Source organism: Macrobrachium nipponense, chromosome 35 (assembly GCF_015104395.2).
Source record: "Macrobrachium nipponense isolate FS-2020 chromosome 35, ASM1510439v2, whole genome shotgun sequence".
Taxonomy (NCBI): domain Eukaryota; kingdom Metazoa; phylum Arthropoda; class Malacostraca; order Decapoda; family Palaemonidae; genus Macrobrachium; species Macrobrachium nipponense.
The window spans coordinates 60,468,995-60,478,994 of record NC_061096.1 but is presented as its reverse complement, the minus strand read 5'-3'; the positions used below and the strand labels follow the sequence as shown (position 1 = coordinate 60,478,994).

The window sequence follows — 10,000 nt, the reverse complement described above, 5'->3', positions numbered from 1 at the left end:
CTCCTTTTATTTTAATCATAGATTACACTTCCCGCGTCACGGCAGAAACACCTTGAAGTGCCGTGAGGAATTCACCGATTTGCAGAGTCGCCAGAACTCGCGACGCTCATTTCACACTCCTCCCGAATGGTTCTGAAAGGGTCCTCGGAACTTCTTTGAGGCGACGGTACGTGAGCTGCGGAGATAATGACAATAAATAATGCCTAAGAAGCGAAGGAAATTAAAATGTATTAAGGAGTTTTTACGTTGGAATCTAAAAGCTTCTTTGCATGGAAACACGACTGCGTAACACACTAATGTTTCGAGGATAACTTCCCCAATACTGAAAGTATGTCGTGAAAGCTAATGGATTTCGTAATGGCGGAGTGAAGAGCCGAAAAGGGGAAATTAAGAACCTTGCTGTTTGCAGAACCCATTTCCACATTAGACGATAATTAATCGACAGAAACTAAAGAATGAATTCGGAGCTACCTGGCAGAGAAAAGCTGAGAGGAAACAAATGTAAAATCAACGTCGCATTTCGAGCAGAGACCAAAATGAAACCGATGGGAATTACGAAAAAAAAAAATGAAGAAGAAGAAGAAGAAGAAGAAGAAGATCAAGAAGAAGAAGAAAAAGAAGAAGATGATGATGATTCAGAATAATGGAGCCATGAAAGCGAAGAGAAAACCAAAAGAGAGGAATCGGCGGTATGATATATGGGGCCACCAAAAATTTTTGCAAAAGGGGTGAGTCGGCGCGCACGAAAGGAACAAATGGCATAATTTTAAAAATGCATTCGTCGCGCGGGCACAAACTGCGGTTCGGAATTTGGGCAAGAGGAAAAGTTATTGGATGCTACTAAAATGAAATGTGTCGAGAGAGCGAATTCCGACACCGTGAGAAATGAACAGGTATGGAGAATACGATGAAGCCCATGAAAAGCATTGGAAGGGAAATGTCGGGCGGTCTTCACCACGCTGGGGGAATAATAATAATAATAATAATAATAATAATAATAATAATTATAAATAAGAATAATAATAATAAATAATATAATAACCAATAATAATAATAATAATAATAATAATAATAATAATAATAATAATAATAATAGTAATAATAAATCATTATTTATTATCATTTATGTAAATAAACAAATAAATAAACAAATAAATAAATAAATAAATCCATAAAACATGAAAAAAATGAAAAACACAAATTCTTCTATCACATCTTTATGTCCCCCCCATTTTAATGTCCTAATTAATTAATTAATTAATTAATTACTATAACTACTACTACTACTACTACTACTACTACTACTACTACTACTACTACTACTACTACTAATAATAATAATAATAATAATAATAATAATAATAATAATAATAATAATAACAGTAAATTAACCGAGCCAATTATTCTAAGAGATTACTCCCAACAGACCACACATTTGTTGATTACTTGACAGACTGACCAAGACAAATTGGAAAAGATATTTTCGTGGATGAAAATGACCAGTATTGAACGTCTACAGTCAGTCAGCCTCGGGTGAAGCCTATACGAATCTCAATTTTTCAAAGCTTGAAACTTTGTCTCCATGTTGGGGGTTTGTCAGACATTCATCTACGTCCTCCAATATTCACCAGCTTGAGGGAGCCATCCATCAAATGTTTTCACAGGTCGTTGACTAATTTTATTCGTAGAAATTTTATGAATACATGGTTGCATTCATCAAGAACATAAATTTGATAGTCAAGAAACGTAAGAGAGCTTTTACCGAGCTAAGAAGAACCAAGCATTCTTGGAGTTGCCTGAAACTAGTCTGACAGACAGACAGACAGACTGGCAAAGATGATAATAATAAACATTTAAAAAACCTGACATAACATCAGTCCAACTCAGGATAACAACATCTGGTTCTGTTTGCATTCTCCTCCTGAGGAGAAGTGAAAGTCGAGGACCTTGCCGTGAGCTGGAAAAAAAAAAAAAAGAAAACTTCGAGCGAATTTGGAAAAAGACAACATGCCAGAAACGGCAAATATCAAGAATACTAACACTGCCTGGAATTGTTTCCAGTAACGATATCGGAGAACACATAAATTCTAATGCGAACCGCGAGAGGGGATATGTAAATGGCCCTTAGGAGACCCACTGACTTCCAGAGACAACTTTGTTTACGCAATGCATACGTTTTGCATCTGGGTAAAAAATTAAACCATTATCAGAGGAAAACAATATTGTGTACTATACTCGTTTTTTTTCCATCTGTCCATCCGCCTGTGGTGCTTGCGCATGGTAACACTGCTTGCCGGCCTTTAAACAATATCCCATTTCGAATATTAACGGTGTAATTCGCATACAGTAAATTATTAAAAAACTTTTCAGTTGCAAATGTACACCCAGATATCCTTTTATTTACCTAAAACTTACACATAGCGTAACTATTTAAAGCCCGGGACGCAGTGTTACCATGCGAAAACACCACAGGCGGATGGACAGATGGAAAAATCAGAGTATAGATATGAGATATATATATTATATAATATATATATATATATATAAACCCCCAAACTACACATTAGTAACTTACACCTACGTAACTCATCAAAAGGTTAAATGGTTGAGCCAACCGCATGGCACCAGCAACGGTAAATATCTCAGCGCTTGATCTCTTGCATTATGTAAAGAGACCTCATGCAAAACAAACTACGTCTAGAGTTACCTGTGATTCTTTATGGACTACGACAAACTGACGTAAAAATAAGGCAATACTCCATGTGAGATGAAAGTAAAAATGTGAAAGTCAAGCATTTTTTATTTCAATGAAAGGCAGGTGCTACATGGCCTGGTTTAATTGCATCTTGTACCCCACCGACTTTCACGGGAAGTATAGACCTTAGCAATTCAGCGAACATCCGCCACGAGTGTCTTTCCTGTGCTTTTTCTTTCACAGATCTCCACTCATCTCTCCAGCCTCCTTCCTGTTAGTCTCCATCCACGTAGGTCTGGGTTTTCCTAACAATATCAAGTAACATTCTTCCAGGAGTTGTGCAAGGGACATTTGTAATCCAGGTACCTGGTCAGACGAATGTGGAAGTCGAAACCAGGGTAAAAAATGGGGGGGGGGGGGGGGGGGGGGGGGGGGGGGGGGGGGGGGTGGGGGGGGGGGGGGGGGGAGGGGGGGGGGGGGGGGGGGAATAGTGCGAGCATTCCCGAGCATGGGTTTTAAGTCTTATAAAACGTCAGTCTAAATAACAGCAATTTCTAAAATGCGAGGAAAATCAGTGATATTAAGCACGAAGGGTTTTCCACTTATTTCACACTACCAGGCAATCATTAATCAAATTTCAAAAAGACACCAGAGTCGATGAGGCAGGCAAGACGACGTTCATGCACTAGAACGAATTTCATTTCCAAACGATTCTTACATAAAAAAAAAACGAGTCTTGGAAATGAAATTCGTTATAGAGATTGAACGCTGCCTTGCCTCATAGCCTCTGATTTTCACTGATTTTCATCGCATTTCAAAGATTGTTAATACTCAGACTGGCACAGCAAGACGAAGAACAATCAGTGCATTGTGAAATCGGGTTCACGACAACGATTTGAACTCGGCGGGGGAATCTTGTATTCCTGGAGAAGTCCTGGAGCACATAAATCGTTCCCGGCCATATTCCCAAAGGAGACGCACACACAGTCAAATGCAGGATATCCTTCTCCCCTTTCATAGATATCAAAGAGGAGGACGCACTTGCAAAGCCTTCTGTGAATATCCCAGTCACATTGCATCACACGCACGCGAGCACACACACACACACACAGGCACCAAACCCCCTCCGCCTACATATCAGGGGATTACAATTTGCATCACTCCAGCTGCCGGAGATATGAGCAGACTTGACATCAGGACGAAAAGTGAAATCAATAACATAATATATAGCAGTTAAGTTTCGCTGTTTATAACCTCGTGCCACTTGTAAGAAGCTCATGTCGTCCCTCTCTCTCTCTCTCCTCTCTCTCTCTCAGACTTAAGTGGAGAGGTAGGTACATACGATCCACAAGAAGCCAACACTTGGGATTCATGGAGCTATTTCGGATATTAAGGCTAACTTCCCAAGAGGGGCAAGTGCTGCAATCCGGAACGCCGTCCCCATTTAGCTTATATTTTACACATCCTAAATTTGCATAATCTTCGCCAGATCGATGCGAATCCGGCATCACGCCAGTTCGGAACGCAAAACCACAAGTTTCTACGTCACTCGCAATTTCAGGCAGAAAGATATATATATATATATATATGATATATATATATATTATATATATATATATATAGATATATATATATATATATGAATGGTAACAGATATATTGCGGGATGGAATGACCCCCAAAAAAAATCAAAGGGAGGAAAATAGGTTGACGAACAGAGGCTGTGTGACAGGAGGGTCGGATTCTAATGGAACAGAATCAAAGGGTATATAGGCGTTTGAACGCCTATAATGTGAAACTAAGTCCTTCACGTTTGTTACTGAAAATTACCGAAATATATGAAAGCGATTAATATCGAGTGCTCAAAACAAAAATTTCATAAATTATTATCATTGTAACTATTCTGTTGAATAACATTTCAGAATTCAGCGAATTCATTTTATATATTATCTTTTCTATTTACCTTATAACTCGCTTTTCTGGCACAGCGATACTTCTTAATAATTGGCCCATATTCATATTGGGAATAATGCTGAAAGTGGTATTTCAGTACTGTTCCTTATTTGAATTATTATGAAGTATCGCTGAGCCAGAAAAGCGAGTAATAAGGAAAATAGAAAAGATAATATATAAGATGAATTTGCTGAATTCTGCCATTTTATTCAACATAATTTGTTTAAAAGAGGGTCTTCTTCTAAAATATATTATAATCATCATTATTATTATTTGGAGAAACTCTCTATCACGAGAGTTTGTACAATGTTCAAAGGGGTTCGCAATAATAAAAATATGAAAAGTTCGTGTATAATTTATACACTTTATAAAAGCTTTCGAACACTTCCCTGGGTTCATCTTCACTTCAAATATGGACTGAAGATGAACTCAGGGAACCTTTCACATTTTTATAATTGTGGACCCCTTAAAACATTATTATTATTAATTATCATTATTCAGACGAAGAACCTAATTCATATGAAACAAGTTCACAGGGGTCATTGGCCTGAGATAATTCGAGTTTCCAAAGAATGTTGTTCATTCTAAAAAAATATCAGAAGGCAATGGGAATTACAGAAAGACGAAATTAGTTATCAAATAAAAAAAGTAAAAAAAAAATTGGGGAATGTTAAAACCGGCATATCGAAAACAAAACACTTTATAACTAACAGTCACTGCAACAGTGATTTAAATTTGAGGATGGTCTTTTTCTCGACGAGTATAAAAATAATCCAAACCAGTTTCTATAAGAAACTTGATAAAAAAAAATATTGTCATCCATCCTCCTCATTCCGCTGAAAGATTAAGTTCCATCCGGTCGACGTGACCATGGCTTCAACGAGTAAGCTCCTGATTACTAAATCAATGAGCCATTGCAGAAACGTCAAGAACACATCGACTTATTGGAAGCGACCACTGAGTGATCACGTTGGCTTCATACTTTCTAGTGAATTTAATTCAATATCATTTAATATCTGAAGTGGGACTGAAACGTCTATTGTAATAAAATCCAGTAGATCTTTCTGTTTGTCCGGCCCGGTGGGATCTCGGTAGGCAGGGGATCGGGAAGTAATGGGACACCTCACCCATCCACCCTCCTCGTGCAAATCCGTTTGTCCTCCCTGAGTGGGACAGGGTAGGTAGGGCAAACATAACACATTCACCCTCCTCCTGCAAACCCGTTTGTCCTCCCGAGTGGGGCAGGGAAGGTGGGGAGGGTAGGGGGAGACATGATAGGCAGCTCCATTCACGTAAGCGAACGCGTAATCAAGCGAGGTACTTCCCAGAATCCTAAAGCTCTCGCATCAGCATACTCTGATTTCTTGAATAGGGAACATAATCTACTTACTTACCAACACAGCGAACATCACTGGAGCTAAATTTGGAAATATCAAAAGGGATTTACGTTTACTGATGAAGGCCAGAGCGCTATTCCATTTTCAGATCACGTTGCGGATAATCTTTTGTTTGGATTTTCCTGTCCTGGGTTTTGCTTTGCCGCCCTAAGTGCAAGCAGGCTTAAGCCCTAGGTTAGGTTATGTTATAGGTTAGATTTAGTTCAGGATCTCTTGAGTGTTAGTCTTTCAATTTTTCCCTTAACTCCATAACATCATCCTTTTATCCATTGGTCACCTGATTCTCTTTTTGTTTAATTTTTTTTATCAAATAACTTAGGAAACTTATTAGAAAACCAAAACAAAGAATAAAGGGCAACCGGTACATTTGGAGAAACAAAGGCAACGCGAGTTGATATCTTCATAGACAATTTTCTTGGACAAAAGTTTAGACGAAGTATGAACGGGTGAGGTAACGAGATGTATCACCAAATAAAATAGAATCTTGATAAAAAAAACTCTTCAAACCACTGTGTGTGTGTGTGTGAGAGAGAGAGAGAGAGAGAGAGAGAGAATCATTTCATTTTCCGAGAGGAATTCTCAAGGTCCTGAGGGTTAAAATTTATCGCCGAAGTCGAGATTGGGTAATCTTGCCCCTGATATTATGAGGCCGGAGTGAGAAATGTTTCAGGTGCAAGAGGGTGGGGGGGGGTGGGAATATGACAACTGGGAAGCAGCAGTGACGGGGAAAAGATTGCCGCAACCTTTTTCTTTCTCATTGTAATTTGTCTTTTGCAATAAGCATACTTGGAAATCTGCAGCATGAGATTCTCAAGTAGGGAGAGGCATCTGCTAAAGCTAATTCCAAAACACAGCTCCTCCTGGCTCAAACACAATTTTTTTTTAACATAAGGCAAACATTTGAATGAACACCTAACTTCCGATTTTTAGAAAAGAGAGGCGTCTAAATTTGGAAGTAACATATCTGATTTTGGAGATGGACAACGGCCAGAAGGTCTGTGAGTGACACAGTTTACTTTGGGAGTTAGTGACCTACAATTTTGAAGACTATTGAGATGTTTCAAATTTGGGATGGATCAGCAAGTCCAAATCTGGAAGAGTAGCGATGCACACAAACGTGGTTTGTGCGACGTATTACACATATGTAGGAGAATGTGACAAACCCAAGTATGGAAGTGAACGATACTTATATATATTTCATATGAAATAACGTATATAACTAAACAGATGGGTAAGCAACTCATCTTTGTGACACGTTCAAATCTGTGAGTAGCCAACGTCTCTGAATTTGGAGTGCCAATCAAAACTGAAAGCGAGTGCCACATCCAAATCTGGGAGTAAAGGTGACACTTCAATCCACGACTGAGTGACGCTTTCATACCTGGAGTGAGATTCGAGTCCAATTAGGAGAGACACTTTGAGCAACGGAGCAGTAGATCCAAAATATGAATTAAGTGACTGTTTGTTAGTATGTTGTTTTCACGTTAAATGGAACCAGTGGTTATTCAGCAACAAGACCAATGGCTTATGTGACTTCCGAAACACGTAGAGAGTGAACTTCTAGCACCAGAAATACACATCTCCGACCCCTCGGTGGAATGCCTTAGAATCGAACTTGCGGTCACCGAGGTGGCAGGTCAAGACCATACCGATCACGCCACTGAGGCACTGGTGATCGGTGATGATTACTTTCTATCAATGCAAATTTACCAAACACATACAAAGATGTACACCCTTGTAAACGCACATAAAAATGTACACACAAGGATGTACTGACGCTCTCCCGCGAGGCAGATGAAAATACGAAACCGTTTATATGATATTAATTGCCAGCATTTATACCTGCCTCAGATTAGCTTTCATTTCTAGAGCAAAACACACTGATCCGCTTTGGACTACGTCAATACGAGACCAGCTAACCGGAATGACGGTGAGATTAAGTTTGTATGACATTTAAATAACCGCGCTAATTGCATCCATATTCTAAAACATGAAAGGATCTAAATACGACAGTTCAACTGGAAACATTGACCAAAAGCCTGGCAAACAAAAGACATTTTCATATACAAGGTGTCCATAAAGTCCCAGTACCATTACAAGTATATATTGCTCAGAATGGTACTGGGACTTTATGGACACCCTGTATATGTTGTTACTTCTTGCTTATTCTATTTGTCTTAACACGACTGTCTGTGAAAAATAATTCATTTAATCACTACGCTCTCTCTTCTCTTCTACAACGAATGATCTGTTGCGACATCAAATTCTAATGTTTCAGGAGTCACAACCACCTTATGAAAATCATCTAACTCCCGTCGGTTCTCCAGATATCCAGAATCCCAACATTGTCTCATAGGACGAGAGTCTTGTGTATTGATATATAATAAATATATATCAATGCTCATAAAACTTCTGATACTTGGATTACGAAAACATATAACCAGACTGTTCACTGACAACTACTGGAATAGATCATTTAGCTGGGCGAGTCATTATATGCATAGAAGAGGTAGTTGGTATCTAATCAGAGGTAGTTGGTATCTAATCAGAGGTAGTTGGTATCTAATCAGAGGAAGTAGGTATCTAATCAGAGGAAGTTGGTATCTAATCAGAGGAAGTTGGTATCTAATCAGAGGTAGTTGGTATCTAATCAGAGGAAGTTGGTATCTAATCAGAGGTAGTTGGTATCTAATCAGAGGAAGTTGGTATCTAATCAGAGGAAGTTGGTATCTAATCAGAGGTAGTTGGTATCTAATCAGAGGAAGTTGGTATCTCATCAGAGGAAGTTGGTATCTAATCAGAGGTAGTTGTAGCTAATCAAGAGGAAGTAGTATCTATCAGAAGAAGTTGGATTAATCAGAGGTAGTTGGTATCTAATCAGAGGAAAAAGTAGGTATCTAATCAGAGGAAGGTTGGTATCTAATCAGAGGTAGTAGTACTCATCAGAGAAGTTGGTAATTAACCAGAGGAAGTTGGTTCTCATCAGGAAGTTGTGTATATAATTCAGGAAGGGTAGAGGTTGGTATCTAATCCGGACGGAAGTTGGATCTAATCAGAGGAAGTTGGTATATAAATCCAGAGGTAGTTGGAATCTCAATCAAGAGATTGGTATATAATCAGGAGGTATGTTGGTATCTCATCAGAGAAGTTGGTATCTAATCAGGAGGAGGTTTGGTATCTAATCAGAGGTAGTTGGTATCTCATCAGAGGAAGTTGGTATCTAATCAGAGGTAGTTGGTATCTAATCAGAGGAAGTTGGTATCTCATCAGAGGAAGTTGGTATCTAATCAGAGGAAGTTGGTATCTAATCAGAGGTACGCTGAAACGGAAATGGACAGCGACAAGTTTTGAAAGATGTAACAGGAGGAAAACTTGTGGCAGTTGCACTATGAATCGTTCCGGGGGGTTGGACGGTAAGATGGAAGAAAGAGAATACGAATAGAGGTAGTGTAAAATGAATGAAAGGAGGTTGCAGCTAGGGGTCGAAGGGACGCTGCAAAGAACTTAAGTCATGCCTATATTTCACCGCATGAGGTGCACTGATGGCACTAACCCCCCCTACGGGTGCCAATCCGAGATGAGGAAATGAGAATATCATGCTTCGAAATGCAAATAAAAATGATTGAGCGAGCAAATACTGCAATCGCAGGGCATTTCGTCAGTGGGAATCTGATGCCCATCTATTTTGATAAGGACGGCGCTCTGGAAAGAAATTATTCAGATAAACTAGCAAAAAATCTACAAAAAAGAAAAATTACAATTCTTTCAGTGTTGACAAAGACCACTGATCTCGCCCGACTCGACAGATTCCGTTTGACGAAGGTGGCTTTTGTACTCTATTATTTACAACAACCTGTCAAAGATTCTTTTAAAAAAATCGCTTACCAAACTATTAAAATTCCAGTTCACGGATCTTGGAAACAAAGGAAGAGAACCGTCCTTTTACTGCAAACTGT

The 10,000-nt window shown here is 39.0% G+C and overlaps 1 protein-coding gene across 1 annotated transcript in view; it reads left to right on the top strand.

Moving 5' to 3' along the window:
- The window catches only part of LOC135208835 (neuropeptide SIFamide receptor-like), a 283,736-nt gene that overhangs the window by 219,721 nt on the left and 54,015 nt on the right, over nt 1-10,000 (top strand). The window lies entirely within an intron of this gene.